A 25,401-nucleotide genomic window follows, 5' to 3' on the forward strand; every position below is an offset into this window, starting at 1 on the left:
CACCTATTTACTATCAGTAGCATTATTGAAAATAGCAACAATACCACAGTACATTTATTTGCCTGTACACATAGAGTCTGTTTTTACGTTTGTTGATGAATAAACGAATGTTCTATGAACTTGTTTATAAAGAACTTATTATGTAGTTATTCTGTTTAATCATAGTGAACCATTCAGAACAGAAAAGTCATATTACTTGTGTCAAAGAAAACACCACTCACAGAATTATTACTCGTTATACTTCTGGGATGATATATCTAGTGCAATGCTGAATAAAAGTCAAATTACATGTGTTCTACTGGCTTCACTTTATGTTTAAGCAGATATAATATAGTCAGTATATAACATGCTGAAAAGTTAAGAAGTTTAAACTAAATATTTAAACTTAATTTTTGACAACATGATTATATATATGTGCGTATACATATAAACATAAATATATCTATAAGTATATACCTATATATGCAAATATGTAGATGTATAGATATTACAGATATACAACCATATGGTCTAAATTGAAATTAATACTGCTAGTGCCTCAGAATGTGCTGAGTTTCAAATCACATTGATAGTGAAACAAAATAAACATGTATAGCTATATAGCAATTGTGTTGTTAAAATTTAAATTTTATTCCAGAACTCTTACTGCATTCTATATGGGAGAAGCTTTCTGTAATATAGGTTGGTGTAGCAGAAACTGTAATACAACTACCAAAATGAAATTTTATGTGTAGGTTTGTGGATGAGTAATTTTAGACTTGTGGTAGTAAAGTGACTAGTTTCATGTATTGTCCCCTTATGAATCTATTTGACCATTTATAAAAGTCTTATGTGGTTAAATGTCTAGGTTTAACAAAGAAACAAACACCTGGACACTGTGATGTATGAGAAAAGACAGAAACTGCATCTGTGCACGAGTGCAGCAAGTTTAAGTCGGTAGTAAGTCTTTGAACAACATGGCATCTGCTGAGTGTGTTACACACTTAGCAGAGCAGATCCTGAACACGTGCAAGTCCTCACGGTTTTGGTCAGCAGCAGTGTCCAACAGTGATATGGGGCTCCTTCTAGGATAAGTCACAAGTGTGTAATTTACCATGGAGTGGCCTATTTATGGTACACAGGAGGATACCTTGCTGGTTGTTTTTTTCCAGAGTTATTAAATCTTAGCAGCAGTTAACATCCAGGATACTGTATGACTTTACACAAGATGACAGGATGCTTCCTACACTCTTCCTGTCTTTGAAAAAATGATATTAAGTAGTCTAATCAGAACTCAAGGAATGGGAAAAATGTGAGTTTTTGAGCCAGATGAACTTGCCTTCAAATCCTGGCTCTTTATTTAGCTTTTTTTGGCCCAAGTTTTAGTCTTTTTGTATAACAGACAGAACAATATGCACCTTGTATGGTCATTTTGAGTATTAAATGAGATAATGGATGCAAACCTTCAGTATAATGCCCGACATCTATTAGATGCTCACACTCCCTCATCCTTCAACATCACACCTCCTTTCCATTTCCTATCGTCCAAGGAGAAACTAACAAAAAAATCTTAAGAGTTTTATAAATTTTCAAAGTAAAAACTTTGAATGTTTTCCTGTTGAAAACTGATGCTGATTCATATAAAAAGAATGCAATAGCTTCTGAGATGTTGGTACCTATAAGAAAAAGCCAGCAACTGTTCTAAGAACTTTATATATGTTATTATTTTAATCCATACAGTAATAAATACCCCATCTGGTAGATATTATTCTAAGCATTTTGCATATGCTTATCATAACAATCATGAGAAAGAAAGTACCAACTTACTTATATTGGCCTTATTACAAGAGTACAAGCTCGGCAAGAGGAAGGCATGTTTAACAACCACCTTGTATTTTAACGTTACTTTGCTCTGCACTTAATACGTAGTCAAGAAACATTAGTTGATTGTTCTTTCTTGAGAACTTTCACTGCTAAACCCAAGACAATGACAGTATAGAGACTCCATTTCCCTGATCCAAGTACTAACCAAGAAGCTCTAAGCAGTAAAGATGTACCTAGTAAGCGAAAAAGCAAGAGTCCTACTTTGTAATTTGTGAATAACCTTGATAAAGTTCAAACCTTGGGAACTGGTTTGTTCATTTATGTAAAGATGGGGTGGAGAGGTGGGGTGGGGGGGGCAGAGAAAGAGTGAGACAGAGGGAGGAAGGGAAGGAGGGAGGGAGGAAGGGAGATGACAGTTCTCTAAATCCTCACGTGTTCGAGATGACTAGCGAATTACTCTTGAAGTACTCAGATTGCATTTCAGGAGTTGCGCTGAAAAAAGGTGTATTAGTGAAAAATTTATTAGGGCATGACCAGTCTGAGACCCTTACTTCTCTGAACCTATTAACTAGCATCACAAAGGAATGGATGCTCCATTACAATGGACTTAGAATACCAAAGGGAGTAGTGTCAGGTTGCTACATCTGGATTATTTTCAGGGGTGGAAAATAAAATAATGAGGATACCAACTGGGCCACCCACTGCAAAATGTGGGTGACCAAATAAGCCAACGGAACCTCTAATGAGTATTTACTCCAAAGGACTCTGCATGTAAACTATTTCCAGACTGATGTGGTGCCAGGCTCAGAGGATTAAGTCTTTCGATGGCTTTTGTTGGTCAGCAGCCAAAGCATCTAGGAACAAAGGAGGGGGTCTCCTTATTAAACATATCAAGAATATTACTTTCAGACAAGAAGAATGCAAAGAATCAAAGAACACCATAAAATAGATGGAAGACAGTAGAAATAAGTAATAACAGCATCATTCGTACTCTGAGTTCAGGGTGATTTCGTTTAGTTAGGGCATTATTTTTCAGAAGACTTTAAAGCACTGCTTAACATTTATGTGGTCTGGCCTACATTATAGGTAGTTGTGTACATGTCTTTGGTTTTGATGTTCTGGAGGGCAGGAGTTTCCTCTGCCCTGTCTCATGAGTGCGCCATTAATCTTCTGGTTCTTTCTTCTTCCAGCACTAAGCAGAGTATAGGTATAGATTGTTTTAAGAATTATTTCTGAAATATGTTAAATTGAATTTGCAACCACTATTGCTTTAATAATATAAAAAACATAAGGAGGAACATATCATGGTATTTTTTTTTAATTTTTTTTTTTTAAGGAGAGGTAAATCTGTAATACAAAGAAATTGCATGTCTAGAGGGAATAGCTCAATATCACTTAGAAAGTTAGTGGCTGGGTTTATCCTGACTTAGGGATCTTGTGTATCTCAGACTAATCAAAGCCCCCAAAGCAATGCAAATGACAGAGTACATATGGAAAATCACATTCTCTGTATGTTTACCCAGAGAAAATACAAAGCAAGAAAATGTTTGCACGCTGTGACAAAAGTCAGTGCTAGAACAGAGTCTAAGATGGCCTCCCAAACAAATGTTTACTTCTGTAAAGCAAAGCAAAGCAAAACAAAACCTAATTGGGTATTTTAAAAGTTTGAAACGTAACAACAACACTTACTTGATTCCTTTTTTCCGTTTCCAAATAGTTGTGTTAACATTTTGGAATATTTACCTTTCTGATTCTTCTCAAAGAAGTGGTCATTTGCATTTTATAGCAAGATTTCCTAAGAGACATTGTCAAATGTAAATCTTGGCCACCAGTTTCTCCCTCTTTAGGCACGAGGTAGCCACATGGGTATTCAGAGTTGGCCTGCAATCCTGGAACTGCACTGTATGGTTTAAAGACTTTTCCGATGATCAGCATTGCCTGTTTTGCCACAGTCCTAGCATAGATAACCGTCCCTCTTTTCTGAGTGGACTACAATTGCATGCTTGCAGTTATACACATATTCAGAAAGCGTCCAAAATATTTATTTATAGTCTTAATTTAACAGTCTCATATAGTGCCAGAAAATGTTTTCTGTGAAGTAGATAGCAACATTATCCCTATTTCATAAATGTGAAAACTGAGGTTACATAAACTTTGAAGGTCATGCAGCTCAAAAGTGGTAAAACTGGGATTCAAACCCAAGCCACCTGGCTCAAGCACACTAAAGTTTGACCCAGACTCAAAAACACATGTTCTAAGGAAAATAATGATAGTGGTGGGATTTTCATAAAGTTCTATCCAACTCAGTATCCCTGAAACTGTATGGTATGCATCTCTCTCCTTTATTTCACATCCAGCTCCGTAGTAGAAATAGGAAGTTCTCCAGGTCTTATGCCCCTGGGGGGGGGGGGGGGGGTGGCCCCACATGGTAGATTTGAAAGGAAGGTTGGAATTACGGAGTGAAGGAGATTTCTGACCAGTTTACACTCCTGGGGATGCTTCTGTGCTCTCGAGGACTCCCTGTCTTCCTCTTGTCAGCTCCTTTCCTTTGCTACCACCAGTAAATTCCAGGTTGCTTCATTTCCCCTTACTTCAGAAGGCAGTAGAATATTTCTCACACCTAAAGCAAACAAACTGTATCAAAAACTTTTTCTTTTTTTTTGGCTGCCTTGGGTCTTCGTTGCTGCCCGCAGGCTTTCTCTAGTTGCGGCGAGTGGGGCTACTCCTCCTTGCGGTGCGCGGGCTTCTCGTTGCGGTGGCTTCTCTTGTTGTGGAGCACGGGCTCTAGGCGCACAGGCTTCAGTAGTTCTGGTGCATGGGCTCAGTAGTTGTGAGTCGCGGGCTCTAGAGCGCAGGCTCGGTAGTTGTGGCGCACGGGCTTAGTTGTTCCACAGCATGTGGGATCTCCCTGGACCAGGGCTCGAACCCGTGTCCCCTGCACTGGCAGGCGGATTCTTAACCACTGCGCCACCAGGGAAGCCCATATCAAAAACTTGTAAAGTTTCTATTGCCAGGGGGCAGAAAGAAACAGGTTGAAAATGTGTCAGAAGGGAAAACATACCCTCCTTTCTTTTTTTAAACTATCCTTTCCCCTCCCCACCCCATCATTTAAACACTACAGTTGGTCCAAGTTATGTAATTGATTTTCAGAGTAAAGCTTTTTTGGTGTGTAATTCTGGAGTCAGCATGGCGCTGAATTTCTGAGGGGAAGGCTGGGACACGTGGGAACAGATATATGAGGAAAGGGGGGCCTTAGCACTACTGAGAGAATAGGTCCCAGGAGTGATGGAGCTCAGGTAAATAGTCCTGGAGAAGGAGAAGTGGGAGCACGTGGGATGGCTCCAGGCTGTGTGAGACGAGAGGGAAGAGGGGTCCCAAACCGGAGCCTAAAAGTTTGAGCAAAGGCAGAGGAAGGAAAGCCAGGCATCGGTTCTCAGCAAAGATCATGAAACTGCTTCTTTGCAGTAATTGACTCCTGAAAAAAAAAGAATAAAAAAAAAAAAAAAGCATAAATCAGCCTCATCCTCCAGGAACCTAGCACTCAACTTAATTCCAGAAAGGAGTTGGGATTTGTTTTAGGTCAAATGCTGAGATTTCTTCTTGAGTATTTTTGTTTTACTCTGGGAGTGTCTCTAAGTTGACCAGTCATGCTTCTGTGAAATCCAAATTGGCAACATGGGAAAGGGAGGGAAAGAATATGACCATATATCTTGAGGGAGTGTCTTTTTATCTTCTCTTCAGTGGGGGAGTCAATAATATTAACTCCTTTTCTCTTAACCTGAAGGAACTACAACCAGAGCCAGCTCTTCAATTTTCTGTAAATCCCATGTGTGACAAGGGTTCGGGAATCTTGCCAACACATTCAAAGCCAAACTGCCCAGAAAGCCATATGGAAAATGAAGACTCAGTGACCTCCTTATGCAGAGCATTTTATGCATTATGTATTTCTGCTATCTGGTGGGCACACTGTGTTTCACAACAACTTTAATTAAAGGTAAATATAGGGGCTTCCCTGGTGGCGCAGTGGTTCAGAGTCCGCCTGCCGATGCAGGGGACACGGGTTCGTGCCCCGGTCCGGGAAGATCCCACATGCTGCGGAGCGGCTGGGCCCGTGAGCCATGGCCGCTGAGCCTGGGTGTCCGGAGCCTGTGCTCCGCAATGGGAGAGGCCACAACAGTGAGAGGCCCGCGTATTGCCAAAAAAAAAAAAAAAAAAAAGTAAATATAATATTTGCAATAAATTTAAGAATATGAAGCAAGGTCCCACTATTTAGACTCTTACTTTAAATCTTAATCACAATCAAGACCTCCTTAGTGGAGAGAAAAAAAAAGATTTATGTGTATGTGCGTGTGCACACACACACACACACACACACACACACACACTAATATGCTAGAGAGAGGGCTGCTATGGTTGAATCACTTTAAGCAAGTTGCTAAACTACCCTAGCTTTATTATCCCCATCTATAAAAATGACAATAACCAAAATGAGACAAGCTCTGTAAAAAGTTGAGGAGCCCCACAGTGGATGGGGGCTCTATTTGACTTAGTTATCTCCAAATCTTGGACCTCTACTACGTCTCACTCTCTGAGGTTTCCTTCCTTCCCTTCTTTCCTCCCTCCATCCCTTTCTTCCTCTCTTCTTCCTTTCTTAACATGTATTTATCAGCTCTATTAAGTGCTATCTGTTGTGTTCGAGGTAATTAACAAAATCCCCAGCAGAGAAGAAAGATCTGTACCCTAAGATGGATGCGTCCTTCTCTTTAAAATCCTTATGTAGCTTCCTAGTACTTTTACAATAGAGACCAATATCTGCATCATGGCTTAGCAAGCCTCATCTCACTCCACTGCCGTCTCGTTCTCATCCCTTTGGACACTTCGGCCTTCTTTTTCACCATGCAGTCTCCTGCCACAGGGATTTTACACAAACCCTTTCCATTTTCTAAAACTTTTTCTCAGCATGGTTCTCCCTTCAATTTGTTAACTCACAGGCACCCTTCAGCTCCTCAGAAGAACTTTCTCTGACCCTTCATCTGGATGAGGTTCCTTTGCTGTGTGCTTCTATAGCACTGGGCCACATTTACTTACCTAAGCTTATCATATTTATTACTATCTACTCTACCAAGCAGCAGGCTCTATAAGAGCAAACACTGTGTTTGTTTACTTCCACCATTGGGAAGCCAGAGCCTCCCACAATCCCTGACCTATGATAAGTGCTCAATATTTATTATGTGAATGAATGAATGAGTGAGTGAATCCACTAAGGAACTTCACTGTCCTCATTTCTTGTCCCTATCAATCAGTTATTGTAAAGCTTTATATAAAGCAGTCCCTCCTTTAAATTAAAAAAAAAATTGTGCACTTCTCTATTATACAAATGGACTATAATCATGAAGATAATTCTTTGAAGACAGTGCCTTATTGTGACCTTTCTTCTACTTGTAATCTATTATTAACCAGAAACCTGCAGCTGAAAAGCTGGGTACTTCTGAGACAGCCTCCAGAGAATTATGACTTCCAGGCTCTTCATTAAGATGCATATTGTTTAAGGAAAAAAAGAACCGCAGAGGCTTAAAATATGCTCTTTCAAACACGACTATTTGCGAACAATGGTCAAGACATTTAGTTTACTTCCTAACAGATGAAGTTTAAATAAAAAACACACATACGTTCTCAGGAAAATTAAAATGGTTGAGAATTTAGAAGAGATGGAGAGTTGGCTACTAGTGAGAAAACCCCCAGGAAATTGATTAGGTTGGTATTCAGTTGCAGCTTTTGTGACTGGAGTTGAGAGTAATGCTACATAAATTTTGGCCTATAATGCATATACTGACATAAGTTCCATTGTGTGAAAGGCATATGAAAAAAATGAATGAATTGCATGATTTTCTTTAAACTCAGAGTCTGTTATTATGTCATAAAAGCCAACTTTTACTGGAGACATTACGTTGGCTACTGTTTTTTGGTGAATTATTGTGTTAAATTACTACTTGGTCGTTAAGTCATAATTTTAATCATCTTAGAATATAAATTTTCCATGACTTACTACAAACATCTAAACCAACTTCATTTGAAATTATGTATGTAAAATCCTTTACATTTTCCTAAATTTTTTTTTATATTAAATTACTATGGGTATCACTGGATTTTTCACTGGACTTCAAATATAACCAAGAACTTCTCAGTGGTATTAATATATTTTGGAAGAAAATTGAAAGAATTATATAAACAATTAAAAGCAAGTCAAGTAGGTTACATATATTAAATCATATTTTTGGTGGGATGCTCCAAACAGTTTTTATTCCTTTCTAATTGGGAATACCTGTATAACTCTTGGCTTTGACATTCTTGGGAAACCTATTCCTGCCAGACTTTTAGAAATAACTCATTAGGCTCACAAAAAGATATGCTGCTGTAGCTTTAACACAATGGCTGATATTACCTATGCCAAGAAACAAATACTAATTATATGGATATTAGCTAAACAAGATAAAGGTATATTTCTATTTTATGTCTTCAAAACTGCTTCTTAAGTGGTATTTAAATGTCAAGAAATGAAGTTTATAAGACATAAAGTACATGAACATAAGAAAAATGTGGAAGGAGTAAGATTTCTTCTTTAACTTTTATTCTATTTGAAATCAAGTTAGGTTGAGTGAAAATGAATAGTTAGGGTTTTCCAAAGAAACAGAACCAATAGGAGAGAGATGTAATATATATACTTATAGATATAGATACATATATCTATATATCTATATATACCTATCTATATCTATATATATCTATATATCTATCTATCTCTCTCTCTCTCTCTCTCTCTCTATATATATATATATATATATCTGGCTCTATCTAACATTCTCCAGGATAGATTGTATCTTGGGTCACAAATCAAGCCTTGGTAAATTTAAGAAAAGTGAAGTTGTATCAAATATCTTTTCTGACCACAACGCTATGAGACTAGATATCAATTACAGGAAAAAAATTGTAAACATACAAACACATGGAGGCTAAACAATACACTACTAAATAACCAAGAGATCACTGAAGAAATCACAGAGGAAATCAAAAAATACCTAGAAACAAATGACAGTGAAAACACGATGACCCAAAACCTATGGGATGCAGCAAAAGCAGTTCTAAGAAGGAGGTTTATAGCAATACAAGCATACCTCAAGAAACAAGAAACATCTCAAATAAACAACATAACCTTGCACCTAAAGCAATTAGAGAAAGAAGAACAAAAAACCCCAAAGCTGGTAGAAGGAAAGAAATCCTAAAGATCAGGTCAGAAATAAATGAAAAAGCAATGAAATAAAACAAAAGCTGTTTCTTTGAGAAGATAAAGAAAATTAATAAACCATTAGCCAGACTGATCAAGAAAAAAAGGGAGAAGACTCAGATCAATACAATTAGAAATGGAAAAGGAGAAGTAAAAAGTGACACTGCAGAAATACAAAGGAGAGATTACAAAAAGCAAATATATGCCAATAAAATGGACAATAACCAGGAAGAAATGGACAAATTCTTAGAAAAGCACTACTTTCTGAGACAGAATGAGGAAGAAACAGAAAATATAAACAGACCAATCACAAGCACTGAAATTGAAACTGTGATTAAAAATCTTCCAACAAACAAAAGCCCAGGACCAGATGGCTTCATAGGCGAATTCTATCAAACATTTAGAGAAGAGCTATCACCTATCCTTCTCAAACTCTTCCAAAATATAGCAGAGGGAGGAACACTCCAAAACTCATTCTACAAGGCCACCATCACCCTGATACCAAAAGCAGATAAAGATGTCACAAAGAAAGAAAACTACAGGCCAATATCACTGATGAACATAGATGCAAAAATCCTCAACAAAATACTAGCAAACAGAAGCCAACAGCACATTAAAAGGATCATACACCATGATCAAGTGGGGTTTATCTCAGGAATGCAAGGATTCTCCAATATACGAAAATCAATCAGTGTGATGAACCATATTAACAAATTGAAGGAGAAAAGCCATATGATCATCTTAATAGATGGAAAAAAGCTTTCAAAAAAATTCAATACCGGTTTATATAAAAAACAGTCCAGAAAGTAGGCATAGAGGGAACTTACTCAACATAATAAAGGCCATATATGACAAACCCACAGCCAACATCATTCTCAATGGTGAAAAACTGAAACCATTTCCACTAAGATCAGGAATAAGACAAGGTTGCCCACTCTCACAACTATTATTCAAAATAGTTTTAGAACTTTTATCCCCAGCAATCAAAGAAGAAAAAGAAATAAAAGGAATCCAAATCAGAAAAGAAGTAAAAGTGTCACTGTTTGCAGGTGACATGATACTGTACATAGAGAATCCTAAAGATGCTACCAGAAAACTACTAGAGCTAATCAATGAATTTGGTAAAGTAGCAGGATACAAAATTAATGCACAGAAATCTCTTGCATTCCTATACACTAATGATGAAAAATCTGAAAGAGAAATTAAGGAAACACTCCCATTTACTACTGCAACGAAAAGAATAAAATACCTAGGAATAAACCTACCTAAGGAGACAAAAGACCTGTATGCAGAAAACTATAAGACACTGATGAAAGAAATTAAAGATGATACAAACAGATGGAGAGGTATACCATGTTCTTGGATTAGAAGAATCAGCATTGTGAAAATGACTATACTACCAAAAGCAATCTACAGATTCAATGCGATCTCTATCAAACTACCAATGGCATTTTTCACAGAACTAGAACAAAAATTTCACAATTTGTAGGGAAACACAGAAGACCCTGAATAGCCAAAGCAATCTTGAGAAGGAAAATCGGAGCTGGAGGAATCAGGCTTCCTGACTTCAGACTATACTACAAAGCTACAGTAATCAAGACAGTATGGTACTGGCACAAAAACAGAAATATAGATCAATGGAACAGGATAGAAAGCCCAGAGACAAACCCATGCACATAGGGTTACCTTATTTCTGATAAAGGAAGCAAGAATATACAATGGAGAAAAGACAGCCTCTTCAATAAGTGGTGCTGGGAAAACTGGACAGCTACATGTAAAAGAATGAAATTAGTACACTCCCTAACACCATACAGAAAAATAAACTCAAAATGGATTAAAGACCTAAATGTAAGGCCAGGCACTATAAAACTCTTAGAGGAAAACATAGGCAGAACACTCTATGACATAAATCACAGCAAGATCCTTTTTGACCCACCTCCTAGCGCAATGGAAATAAAAACAAAAATAAACAAATGGGACCTAATGAAACATAAAAGCTTTCGCACAGCAAAGGAAACCATAAACTAGACAGAAAGACAACCCTCAGAATGGGGGCAAATATTTGCAAAGGAAGCAACTGATAAAGGATTAATCTCCAAAATATACAAGCAGCTCATACAGCTCAATATCAAAAAAACAAACAACCTAATCCAAAAATGGGCAGAAGCCCTAATCAGACATTTCTCCAAAGAAGATATACAGATTGCCAACAAACACATGAAAGGTTGCTCAACATCACTAATCATTAAAGAAATGCAAATCAAAACTACAATGAGGTATCATCTCACACTAGTCAGAATGGCCATTATCAAAAAGTCTACAAACAATAAATGCTGGAAAGGGTGTGGAGAAAAGGGAACCCTCTTGCACTGCTGGTGGGAATGTAAACTGATACAGCCACTATGGAGAACAGTATGGAGGTTCCGCAAAAAACTAAAAATAGAACTACCATACGATCCAGTCGTCCCACTACTGGGCATATACCCTGAGAATACCATAATTCAAAAAGAGTTATGTACCACAATGTTCATTGCAGCTCTGTTTACAATAGCCAGGACATGGAAGCAACCTAAGTTTCCATCGACAGATGAATGGATAAAGAAGATGTGGCACATATATATAGTGGATTATTACTCAGCCATAAAAAGAAACGAAATTGTGTTATTTGTGGTGAGGTGGATGGACCTAGAGACTCTCATACAGAGTGAAGTAAGTCAGAAAGAGAAAAACAAATACCATATGCTAATACATATATATGGAACCAAAAAAAAAAATGTTTCTGAAGAACCTAGGGGCTGGACAGCAATAAAGATGCAGACATAGAGAATGGACTTGAGGACACGGGGAGGGGGAAGAATAACCTGGGACGAAGTGTGAGAGTGGCATGGACATATATACACTACCAAATGTAAAATAGATAGCTAGTGGGAAGCAGCCACGTAGCACAGGGAGATCAGCTTGGTGCTTTGTGTCCACCTAGAGGGGTGGGATAGGGAGGGTGAGAGGGAGAAGCAAAAGGGAGGAGATATGGGGATGTATGTATATGTCTAACTGATTCACTTTGTTACACAGCAGAAACTAACACACCAGTGTAAAGCAATTATACTCCAATAAAGATGTTAAAAAAAATAAATAAAATAATAGAACTAAAAGGAATACCATTTATATTTAAATATGATTAACCAACTTTGTGATATAACAATATATGTGTTTATATAGTAAATAATAAGATCTAGCTGTAGGTTAATAGGTACCACAATTTTAATTAATTGTTTTGGCTGTGTTGGGTCTTCGTTGCTGCGTGCAGCGTTTCTCTAGTTATGGATAGTGGGGGCTACTCTTCGTTGCAGTGCGTGGGCTTCTCATTGAGGTGGCTTCTCGTTGTGAAGCACAGGCTCTAGGTGAGCAGGCTTCAGTAGTTGTGGCACACGAGCTCAGTAGTTGTGGCTCGCGGGTTCTAGAGTGCAGGCTCAGTAGTTGTGGTGCATGGGTTTCATTGCTCTGTGACATGTGGAATCCTCCCGGATCAGGGATAGAACCCATGTCCCCTGCACTGGAAGGCAGATTCTTAAGCACTGTGCCACCAGGGAAGACCCTGTCCCATAATTTTAAAATGGTGATGAAACAATATTTTGAGATCCAGAAATGACTGTAATGTGATATGAAGATATCTGTGATTTCTATTGTTGACAGAATCACAGATACTGCTAATACCACCGTGATCCATGTGTACATTTACAATTCAAGGACATGGAGCTGGAAATTAGTGAAAATAAAGATGTCATGCTTTCCCAGCCAAGTTCAGAGACCTCTGGTTAAGAACCAGTCCACTGTTTGATGAGGGAAAAAAAAAGATGGTTTAATCAACTGAGACTTGGAGATTATCTATGGATTTAATTTCTCAAGCTTTGTCCTGATGAAAAGAATAATAGCAATAGCTAAACACTTACAGCAATTAGTAAGTGCCAGACATTGTTTTAAGTGCTTTAAATATGTCACATCACCTCATTGTTAGAAAAACTTTATGAGGTAAGATTTTACAGAGGCACAGAGATGTGAAGTAACTTGTCTAAAGTCACACAGTTTTGTAAGTGATAGAGCCAGGTCCATCATGGTCTTTTAACTATTGTGCTATATAACAACTGGTTTCTTTGTATTTGCCTGAGTTTTGTGGCAAATGATGGAAGGGCAGGATTATGTGAGACTTTTTTTTCCAGTAGAAAAAGTTATGAAACATATTTTAAATATCTATAAATTTGCATAGGTGGTTTATTATTGTCTAATTTAAATTGGTGAAACTAAATTGTTAATGTCAGAAGCACAAGAAAGGGAAAACTCATGCTTACAAAGAAAGTCTGTGACTGTTAACTGTTACCAGATTTTTTTTTCTTTTTCTTTTTTTTTTTAGTACAAGCTGTTGGTGGTTACAAACATTAGAGTTTGAAATTTCTTTATAAGGTTAAAACATTTTAAAATTTATTGTTGTATGGTTGTTTGACTCTTGGAATTCTGGAACCACTCTGTTTTGAAAATGTCAAGGTCTTAGAAGTTTTAATAAGATTAAAAATTTAGGAAAATTAACATGGTGTTAAAACATGGCTATTATAATTAAGTATTAAATATTTTTCAACTCTAAAAATTTTGCAAAAGAGAAAACCCACAATATGTACCAACTTTTCAACAGGGTCAAAACACTTTTTTTTTTCTGAAAGATTTAATGAATTTAGGATTACTATTTTAGAACACACAGAAACTGAGCCAACTCTTGATTTTCCAGAGAAAGGGGAGATGAGATGGCATGAGGATTAATATGCAGTGTCAAGCCAAACTTAGTATTTAATATTAATATAAACCTTCTTTTTTATCAAAATATTAGTTAAGCTTCTAATAAGTAGATGAATTATTTAAATGGAATTAACCTCTTCATATATTAACTTGGCAAAAGAGAAAACTTTGGATAAAAAGAGAAAAAATCATATGCTTGGATCCCCCAAATATGCATAATTATAATGAATAATAAATATCATTGACCATATTATTAAACTATTTTCCTCAAGTAGAGCAGGCGTATGACAATAGAATGGAGAAACCAGTAGGAAAGAAGAAAATAGGAAAAATATAAACCTGTCCACTTCATTGTTCCTTTACAGTTTAATAATTATTGCTAAGACTCAATAGAAAAAGAGAATCTAATTAATTAGTTGTAAGCATTTTTTCTAATTATAAATTATAACTAATGTGAAGGAAAGTCTGCACATTTTAAAATAATATGAATGTTAATATGAAACATACTGAAACTTCAGGCGGTGTGTCTTAAGGCTAGTTGACCATATATTTAGTGAGACATAAATCACTGTTTACAAAATAAATTTATAATGGATATCTAGACATCTAAGTTCTTTCTATGCACGATTAGTTTTATCCTTTTTTTTTCTAAGTTCATACCCCCTCAGTTCAGTTTTCATGCCAGTGAGCAAACTGTTTTATAAATTGATGACATCTTGAGCAAACTCAGATTTTAAGCATTTTAAAAATTACTTGAGCTTCACTGTGTTTGAGCTTAATTGAATATCTATACACTCTATGGTAGGAAGGGCAAATTGGTTTCACAAGGGGCAAAAAATATTTGTTGAATGAATGAATGAGTGACTAAAAGTGAACTTCTGTCAATGATAATCTTTTCAATATCCTTTACTTTTGACAATATCCTTACTGTTGGCATAGATTTGTGCATATTTTGTGCTTATTCTTTTTTTTCTTTTTTTTTTTTGCGGTACGCGGGGCTCTCACTGTTGCGGCCTCTCCCGCCGCGGAGCACAGGCTCTGGACGCGCAGGTTCAGCGGCCATGGCGCACAGGCCCAGCCGCTCCGCGGCATGTGGGATCCTCCCGGACCAGGGCACGAACCCGCGTCTCCTGCATTGGCAGGCGGACTCCCAACCACTGCGCCACCAGGGAAGCCCTGTGCTTATTCTTTATTAAGCATATTCCGTAGTTAAAAACAAAATTGAAATTCCCATTAAAATCTGACTATTATGTTCTAGGAAGGAAGTTACGTATGGGAATTTTACCAATTGTAGGTCTAGGTCCCACTTAATCTCTGTATCCTCTTAAGAAACCTTTGAAAAAAGAGGCATAAAGAATCAAGTAGACTTCCCAGAAAACTGAAGAGATTTATATGACAGGGAAAGGGGTAATTTCCTTGCATTGAGTACTGCAAGCCAACCATTGCTTAATGGCACCAAAGACCAATTTTCCAGAGTCCCTGAGAAAGAAGAGTGAGACGAATCAAGAACATAAACTTATGGGAGGCAATGAGGCACTCATAAAAACAGCTTAATGTAATGAAATTTTGTGATGTGGATACTTGCTAAATTTAATTTCTATCCACCAGGAAAATCCTTTTATATGTTTGGAATATTTTTCCACACAAATAAAATCTTTTTTTAGACATCTTGTGAAAGTCAAATACAGTGATTGGGCATGTTTTTTGGTTTTCCAAAATGTTGTCTGCTTGATATGATCAACTAGAAATATAAACATGTGTCTGTATTTAATGTGATTTTTTCATTTCTTAATTTTTTAATAATAACCTTTCTGATTCTTTTTTTTTATTTAAGGAATGGGGAGAACATAAGGAAAATTGAATCTATTAGGCAGGAGGGCAACTGGTTGAACTGGATACCCAAAATTAAAAGCAGCTGTGCTCAAGCACATAATTTTTGCCCTTCTTGCTTAATTAAAATTTTACCAAATTATATCCTTTAAAAATGATGCTAGCCATGTGTCCATGAATTTAGACTTTCTTCACAGTGCCTACCATATATTCAGTACAGTAGGACTTTTTTTTTAGTTTATATGTCTGGTTTTGGGGGAGGTATAACATAAATGGGAGATTAAGAGTGACAGTATCACCCTTGTTTCTTGACTACAGGTGCAAATCTTGTAAAGTATTAGTAATGTTCAATCCAAGCATATTCTCATAGATCTCAGGTTTGCATCTATTTTTTTTTAGAAGATGTTGGGGGTAGGAGTTTATTAATTTATTTTTGCTGTGTTGGGTCTTCATTTCTGTGTGAGGGCTTTCTCTAGTTGTGGCAAGCGGGGTCCACTCTTCATCACGGTGCGCGGGCCTCTCACTGTCGTGGCCTCTCTTGTTGCGGAGCACAGGCTCCAGACACGCAGGCTCAGTAGTTGTGGCTCACGGGCCTAGTTGCTCCACGGCATGTGGGATCCTCTCAGACCAGGGCTCAAACCCGTGTCCCCTGCATTAGCAGGCAGATTCTCAACCACTGCGCCACCAGGGAAGCCCTGCATCTATTTTTGATTGATCCTTTTAAAAAGGATTGAGATTAGTATTGATACTTGAGCTTGGGATAATTAGTATTTTGTTAATAAAACTCTCAACAAAGATAAAAGATAGTACAACAGTCCATTCCAAGAACCCTGTATATGATTTATATATCTAATATACCTTTTTAATATACATTGTCATGTTATCAGTCATTTCTATCCCAGGTCACAGAAATTGCAAAAATATAGTTTTGCCATACAGACAATTCTGAATCAATTCTCAGTTCTTTTACTTCAGTAGAAGTGGGCAGCTAAATTTTTTGAAGAGTTCTTGTTCCTTTTTTTAAATGATAGTAGATCACCATCTTAACAAATATGGACTACATTCTCTTACTCCTTAGATTAAATTGTCTCTGGAGTTCAGAATTCCTGTATTCAATAATTATTCACTGATCCTCCTCTATGTACCAGAAACTACGTGAACTTGCATACAGAGATGAGCTAAACACCTTACTTGCTCTTAGGGAAATGTCTAAACAATTAGTAGGTTGTGATAAATGCTGCAGAAAAGGGAAATGAGCTCTGCTGAGAGCAGGGGTGGGCGTTCTGTTTCTGGGGTTGGGGTGCAGGAGGAGGGCATCAAGGAAAGGGCTCCACCAGAGGGGTAATATTCACTTAACTCTTCACTGGGCCATGTCGTAACTTAAATGTAGGATTTCCCTTTTTATCGGTATTCTGTAGTTAATAACAATGGCTTACTACCAAGCAATGTTCTTCATTTGCTCCCTTTGTATTTCTGATCATGGCAAATAAAACCACTTTGCATATCTAGGGTTAGCTGCAATTCACCAAATGTTTCCATGGTACATCAGATATTTGTTGACCTTTATTGGAAAAAAGTAATAATTTGCTTCTCCTTTTGTATTGTTAAGCGTCAAAAGATGAGTGGTGGTGAATTCATGGGTGGTGTGTTGATACCTACTAGGCGTGATTTCATAGGAGAGAAAACACTTATCCCACAGACACACTCTGGTGTGGTGGTTCCCTTGCCAGCCCTATAAAACCTCCCCAGGTGTCATGCTCAAGCCTAGTAAGTGAAGCCAGCAATGAGCCTATTTTAAAAATGTGTTCACCTTACATTTGCTTTCAGAGAGTTTCAGCTATAGAGAAAGTTTACCTTTCTGACTTTAGAAGGATGGGTAGGAAATATGGGTAAGAAAGAGAAGCAAAATAAGCCACTCAGCCTTCATTTTGGAGAAAGGCATGAGTATAACATTAAAAGAGAAAATAAAACCCATTACATTTCCAGTAAGTTGCTATTTTAAGAGATAATTAACATTAGAATTTAGTACACTAATTTAGCGCCTTGTTCATTATTATTTATGAGTAAAAAAATTCCCACTAAGAAGTTCCACTGAGAAGCAAAGTTGCCTCACTGTGCAATTTCCCAAGTCTCTCCAATTGAAACAAAGTAGTGTTATTAATTATGAACTTGTGGGGTCATATTCCATAATGGGAAAATCTCTCCACATTGTCTGGAAGTGTTTCCATTCCAGTCTCTACAGACACGGCCATCTAACGCTGATGGTGGTTTCTGTACACCATGAACTGCCAGATACCTGCTTTTCTCTGTCTCATAAAAATGAACGTTTCTCAAATCTGATTTAGACTGTCATTGAAATAATGGAGTGGTATATTAAAGAATGTATTGTTCCTTAAGATGCAATTACAGAAGCCATCTCTCTTTCCTCTCTTATTTTGCTATGATAAAAATAAAGTTTTAGGTAGTCCAAATAGAAAATATAAGGAAGTGATGATAATATTAGGCAAAATGAATCAACAAACAAAATAACTCAAAACTTCAAAATTCATATGCACAGTCCTAGGACTTTTAGATAATAGCTAATAGCTAACCGTCTAAATCTTGCGTCTGTGAAATTTTAGCTGGCACAGTGGTGACTTTGGTCACCAAAGTCCGCTATATACGGAGGAGGAGACTCCTCCTTTGACTCCTCCTTTGACTCCAAAGAGGAGTCCTCCACTTTGACTCCGCTATATACGGAGGAGGAGACAACTTTTCATCATGCAGGTTATTTTCTATTTTAGGGATTTTATGTAAATCAATGAAAATAATAACACTTTACAACAGTTACAATGTACTTTAAGTAACAGGTTATCTCATTTGACCACTCAATGGTGTAGCAAATAGAATAGTAGTTATTATTATACTCCTTGTGTATTTGTGGAAACTGAGGCTTGGCTGATAATTTGCAAAAGACCATGCTCACACTCATCCATAACTTGGATTTTCCTCACCATAATGCATAGCAGGACTTTCACAGCCTAAGAAAACTAGATGTCAAGAGCTTAAGATAAATAAACTAGAATCATAAAGTGAGTACAGATTTGAAGTCTAAAATATTTGATTTTATTACCTGAAACTGACAGGGCTGTGCTACATTATCATAAGTTCTATGTCCCATTATTCTGTGATTCTGGAATGTCAGAGGAGGCTAAAGTATTCCCCTTTCTGCAGGGAACTCTCTGAATCTCTCGCTCCACTCTTCACTGGGCTATGTAGTGACTTAAATGTAGGATTTCTGTTTTTATGTGAGGGACTGCCTCACATGAACACAGGGCAAAAAAATCTCAGTACCCTCTGAGCTTCTGACGGAAAGGAAGGAAAGATGGGGAATCTCAAAGTTTTCCCTTTTATCTACTGAATGAGGCAACTCATCTATAACCTTGAAAAATCATCAAAATGTAATTGATCCTCTAAGTGGTAATGGGTTAAAGCCTTCTCTCTCACATTTTTTCTTTATTAAACATTTGTTACTTTGTTCTTTTTATATAGAGCAAAACCACTGGAAAGGTATGAACAGAGTTTATACCAGAAGGGTATCTAGCCACCTCTTTAAATTTGTGTTACAAACGTGTTTTTGTCTGTTTTATTTCCATAGAGAAAGGTGAAGCTCAATCCCCCCTTTGGAGCAGTGAACATAGTGATGGGATGGCCAGCACTCAGTGCTGGTTGTCCTGGTAACAGCATCTCAAATCTTACACTAACATCTGGTGTTCTTAAGTTTAACAGCTGGTTGTCTACAGAAAAATTTGAACAAGGAGTTGAAACACAAGTGGGAATACCCTAAAATAAAAGTAGTTACCTAGGAGGAATACCAAGAAATAACTAAGCTAAAGGAGGAAATTAGATGCAACTTGCAAAACACAGAAATATCAGGGATTAAAAAATGGATAAAAGATGTTATCCTGAAAAAATAAAATGAAGATTTTGTTTTAAGTTCTGCATTATTCTTATAAGCAAATTGACATGTTGGAAACATGAAAGGTCAAGATTAAATTGTGGAGAATATGGCCTAATAGGCTGTTTTTTTGAACTCTCTATAAATCCTAACAGAAGTGGAAATCTTAGTGCAGTTAAACCTTTTGAGAATTCTTGGAAAAGTGTTTGAAGATGAGAGAGAAAATACTCAGGATTTCTCCTAGAAGTGGTTGATCAATAGCTTTTAACTTCTCATTTCTATTCATAGAATTACACAGTATCATTATATTCAAAGGATTTGAGGCTATTCTTATTTTTGAGAAGGTAGTTTTTTATGGACTCTGAATACATATTGACACTGAAGTAGTACTTATGTGGCCCATTGATAAATCATAATGTTAATACAAATAAAGAATTTTGGCATCAATATTACTCTTCATTTTGAAGGGCACAGGGTCTGATTATTTACAAAAAGTTGTTAACAGAGTCATAGTGATAGCTCTCCACCTTCATCTATTAAGTTGGAAAGTTAATTAAATTCTCAATTACTATAGTTAAAAAAATTTCTGCTATACCTACTCTCATACTGGGTGATATGAGAATATCTGAAAAACAGATAGGCCCTTCCTTTCCTATAAGGAAACTGGCCAAAGCTAAGCAGAGACTTTCTTGTGGTTTAAGATAATCACAGTTAAATAAAACTGGGCTAATAAGAGTGTAAAACTTATTCTGAGTAGATTTAATAGGCAGAACCAGAACAACTGGATAGGCTTGGAAAGGGAATTAGACTTTTACTTGATGTAGAGAAGAACAGTTTAGGAATTCGTTTCCAAAATGGAATAGACAGCCCCTTGAGGTCATCATTCCCTCAATGGAGCCAAAGCTGGATGAGATGCTGAATAAAAGATTCATGTTGAGTTAAATAAAGGCTACACTCACATCCAAATCTAAGATTTAGTTTTCTTGTTTAGTCAACACCACACCAAACATGTAGTTATTTCCAAACCTGCATTTTTGTTTAATGGCATTTAAAAAAAAATAAGCAAATTATTGACTGCATTATTTTCTATTTAATAAAAATATTTTCCCAAATGATAGACATATTTTTTTCTTAAGAGCCATATTTTTGGAGAAAATTTTAAAACACCAATAATTTAAAAGAATAATTAAGTCTCTGACTTCCACCACTCAGAATCAAGAGCCTTTAAAGTTTTTCCACATGTGATTAAACATTAAACGTTAGAGTTTAACAGGTTTAACTTTATCATTAAGAATGCTCTGAAGACTGCTTCCGTTCCCTCCCTCTATAATCTCATCCTCTACTCCCTTAGTTACAAGGTTCTGTTTGTCTCCTTTCGAATTTTTGAACCACTCCAAATTTTCACATTTTTAGAGGACGTTTAAAGAGAAATAGGAAAGTCATGAGGAAGAAATGGTCTTGATTGAACCCTAGTGAGTGCAGATGTAAATATGCAACATTTAGGATGCCAGAAGAGACCCAGAAGATGTTAGGCAGTGAATGGGAAATGTCATTATTGTTGAGAACGCTATCTATAGAAGACAGTCAGCCATAGAAGTGGATAGAATTCTGGAGTGAAAGATTCTACAAAAATATTTAAAAATCTGAGACCAGAGCTGTTTAGAATTACTGTGTTAGAAAGGTGAGGGGATGAAGAGGACCCACTTAAGATAAGGTGAAGAACCAGGATGAGGAATGCTAGAAGCTAAGGAGGAAATCATTGTCCATAAAGGACAATCATTTCCTTCAGAAAGAGAGAGAATGACATGATCAAGGATAACCCTTTGAATCGAGCTCTTAGAAGGTGAAGTACGACCAGGGGTGAATGATGAGTTTCTGCACATTGGTAATATCAGCTCTCAGGTTAAATGATGAATTAAGGAATAGATTAGCAGCCAGAAAGAGAAGACTATATGTGTAAGCTACTCTTTCAAGAAATTTCCCAATGAAAGAGAGAATGAGCATAGTTAGAGATTTTGTTTTTAATAAGAGAATTTTGCTAGGGAAAGACAATTTGCTAGTAGACGGGGAGAACGAAAGATACACTACTCTTTCTAACTAAACTCTCACTAGTCAAACTCAGGAAAACAATATATTCAGGTAGTGGGCCAAACTTTTACAAGAGAAACGAAAAAAGATTAGAGAAATAAGAGTCTACAGAGCCTAAAAGAGAGAGCAGCAGGAGGGAAAAGGACCTCATTAATGCTAGATGTGCAAAACTATGTTTATAAAATATATCCATTCATTCATTCATTCATTTTTAAGCATATATTATATGCCAGGCACAGTTCTTGATGTTGGAGATACAGTCATAAACAAAGCAAAATAAAAAATCCCTGCCCTCATGGTGCTTAAACTTCAGTGAGGGGAGATACAATAAACAAGCAAATGATTAAAATAAGCAGCATGTCAGAGGGTGAGAAGTGCTATAGAGAAAAATAAAGTGGTAAAGGAGCTGAGGGAGCAGTAGAGCGAGATGTCACTGGGGCCTCAATAATAAAGTAAGTGAAGACTTGAAGGAGAGGAGAGAGTGGGCCAGGTGGCTCTCTAGGGAAGAGCCTTCCAGCAAAGAGAAGAGCTGGTGCTGGGTCCTAAGTCTGAGGATGTCTGGTGTGTAGGAATCATATAAGGAGATCAGCACGGCTGGAGTGGGGTGAGTAGTGACAAAGAAGCACAGGGTCAGCTCATCTCAAACAGAAGGGGTTCAGGCTTTTGTGTGGAGACGCAAAGCCAGTGGACAGTTTTTAGTTAGCAACTGACAGGATTGATCTTCCATTTCAACAGGCCCACTAAGGCCGCTGTGTTGAGAATAAAATGGTGTAGGAGAATTCTGGGATGGCAGAGCAAAGATGGAAGGCGTGGCGTGGAGTGGAGCACTGCAGATGGTGAGAAGAGATTGGATTCCAAAAACACTTTAAGGATAGAGCTCAATGGATTTGGTGATAGATATGAAGTTAAGAGTGAAAGAGAGGAATACAGCATGGCAACAAGGTTTTGGCCTGACAACTGCCATTATAGACTTGCCATTTACTGAGATGGGGAGGACTTCTGTGAAAAAGAAATAGAATAGCATTTGTAATATTTTTTTGAAGATCTCCAAAGGATCATCCCTACCTATATTGATTTTCACAAAACATATTACCTACTGGGACCTTTTTGACATTCCAATTTGGGAATGAAGTTTTGCAATTCAAGACATGCTTTACACTGTGCAGAAGGCTCACGGCCAAGTTACTGCTTGTAAAGCACTTAACACAGACCATGGTCCATAGTAAACACTCAATAAATATTAGCTATTATTAGAATTTTTTGTAGTGTCAGGCTGTTGAGAGGTTGATGCTATTTCATATTTATCAAAGGTTTTGTCTAGATCTCCAGTTTGTTCTACTAGATGGAAACAAACAACAAAAGGAGTTAATATTTCCATAATGCTAAAGAAACAGGTTAATGACAAGTAGCCCCTGGAAAATGGGCAATTTTTTAATTAGTTGCAACAAATAGCTTTTTCAAAACAAAGCTTTTTAAAGGTGATTTCCTTCATTATGTAGATGGAAACCAGAAGCCCACAGATGTTAAGTGATATGTTCAAAGTCTACATGCTGATATGCAAGAGTCAGGACTTGAACCCAGAATTCCACCTCCCAGTGCTTAGCTATTTGGACCACAACAATATTATCTCTTTTGTTTGAATCCAAAAGCCATTTTGTACAAAGATTCTATGTGTTTTCAAGCAACTGCTTTTATATTCATCACAGACAAAAAGGTCCCCTCCTCCATTGTTTGTGCCTTTATTTTATGTATAGATAGAAAATAAATAGAAGTCATAAAAATGTGACCAGAGCTGTCATCGTTTTACCCAAAATAAGGGTCCATATAGCCACCCCACACACAGAGCAGAGCTCTAGAAATGTGTAATTCAAGTCACCTGGTACGATGGGCTCTGCAGGTGTTTGTAACACACACCCTTTACTGGTAAATGGTTTCCTGGTGTTTCATTTAGTCCCAGTGTCAGTGCATAAAGAAGGAAATCTCAGACATCAAAGGAAGAAAGAAGATTAAAGGATCCCAGCACTTTAGAAACAAGACATTGTCAGCTCTACCGTTTACTCCCCAACAATGCTTGTCCATACTCAACCCCAAGCAGAATGACCGGGAGAGCGTGCACAGATCTGGTAGGCAGATGTTGGAATATATGTTGGCTATATTGCCGGTTGTCATCTATACACATGTACACACATGGGGTAAGGCAAAGAAAGTGGTTGGGGGTTGATGCTAAAACACTGGCATTGACTCCTGCAGAGATGCAGGGGAGGAGTGGATGCCCTTATCAGTGCTTCTAAGACCTTTTGGTGTACACAGACTAGGACACTGGCAGGAAACTTTATGGGTAAGGATTGACCTGTGTCCATCATGTCAATCAGATAGGTTGCTTGAAGCTATATATCTAGTAAGTGCCTCAAGTAATACTAAAAGAAGCCCTCTTACCTTTGATTTTAAGCAAACTAATTCATTCAACATTAATGACTATACCATGCCAGGCACTGTGTTTCAGACCCAAGATAGGAGACACCTCTAGTTCTGGCATTTTGGAAGTACAAATTGAAACAGTTTAGTAGTTTCCTCAGACATGCTGGAAGAGCTTAACTAGTTAAGTAAAAGGACTCATCTTCAGCCAGGAATAAGACTAATTTACATAATGATTTTAAAGCTGATACAGTGCTTTTACCTACACATTTTCATTTTGATGTTGATCCAGCCAATAAACCTGTGATGTAGAGAAAGTGGACACCTCCTAGAAGCCTACTTTGTTTAAATATACAACGGTCCTTGGTTGAATTAGCAAAACCTATAATTAGAAAATAGGCGAATAGGCAACTCAGTCTAGCATGATGGTTCTCAAAGTGTGGTCTCCTGCAACATCAGTATCACTTGGGAGCTTATCAGAAATGCAATCTCTCAGGCTCCGCTCTAGACTTAACCAGAATCTTTGAGGCTGGAGCCATGCAGTCACCTCTAGGTGATTCCATGCAGCCTAAAGTTTGAGAACTGGTCTGGTAAAGAATTTAGAGTTAGAAAACATGGGTTCTGTTTCAGGCTCTGGCACTTACTAACTGCAGGCCACTTAACAGTCTCTGATTAGGCTTCCTTACCTACGAAACTGAAGTTGATAATGCCCACCCACACTGCTTAATCCGTACGGTGGGCAGAGGAGGGGTATTCTGGAGTGAGGAAAATGTTTTGGAATTAGATAGAGGTAGTGGTGGCCCAAGATTGTGAATGTACTGAATGCCACTGACTTACTTTAAAAAAAATGTTTAATTTTGTTATGTGAATTTCACATCAATAAATTTTTTAAAAAATCCTATTCAACTCACTTCCCAACTGAATGCAAGAATGTGCGTGAAGGCTCTTTGCCAATCAGAAGGTGCTATACAGATGTGGGCTTATAGGAAGGCTATTCAGAAAGTAGCTTTCCTCAGGTACTTTTATTTTTCCTGAGAAACAGAGAGCCCTGTCATTCAGATAGACATATAGCAAGTGTTTCCAAACAATGTGGCATTTTAAAGAAAACATTTTATTTTTATGGTACCTTTCAAACAACTGTCAAGGGGTGAGTTTGAGGTAGGCAGAGGGGAACACCAGCCACAGCTGATGTGGTTAGTATCAAGAGATACAGTCCTACACCTCCAGGTCATACATGCACCCAAGTTATCCCAAAACTGAA

At 37.3% G+C, this 25,401-nt stretch overlaps 1 protein-coding gene across 5 annotated transcripts in view; it reads left to right on the forward strand.

Annotated features, from left to right (window-relative positions):
• The window catches only part of DKK2 (dickkopf WNT signaling pathway inhibitor 2), a 577,744-nt gene that overhangs the window by 526,964 nt on the left and 25,379 nt on the right, over positions 1 to 25,401 (forward strand). The window lies entirely within an intron of this gene.

This window comes from Stenella coeruleoalba (genome assembly GCF_951394435.1).
Source record: "Stenella coeruleoalba genome assembly, chromosome: 4".
Taxonomy (NCBI): domain Eukaryota; kingdom Metazoa; phylum Chordata; class Mammalia; order Artiodactyla; family Delphinidae; genus Stenella; species Stenella coeruleoalba.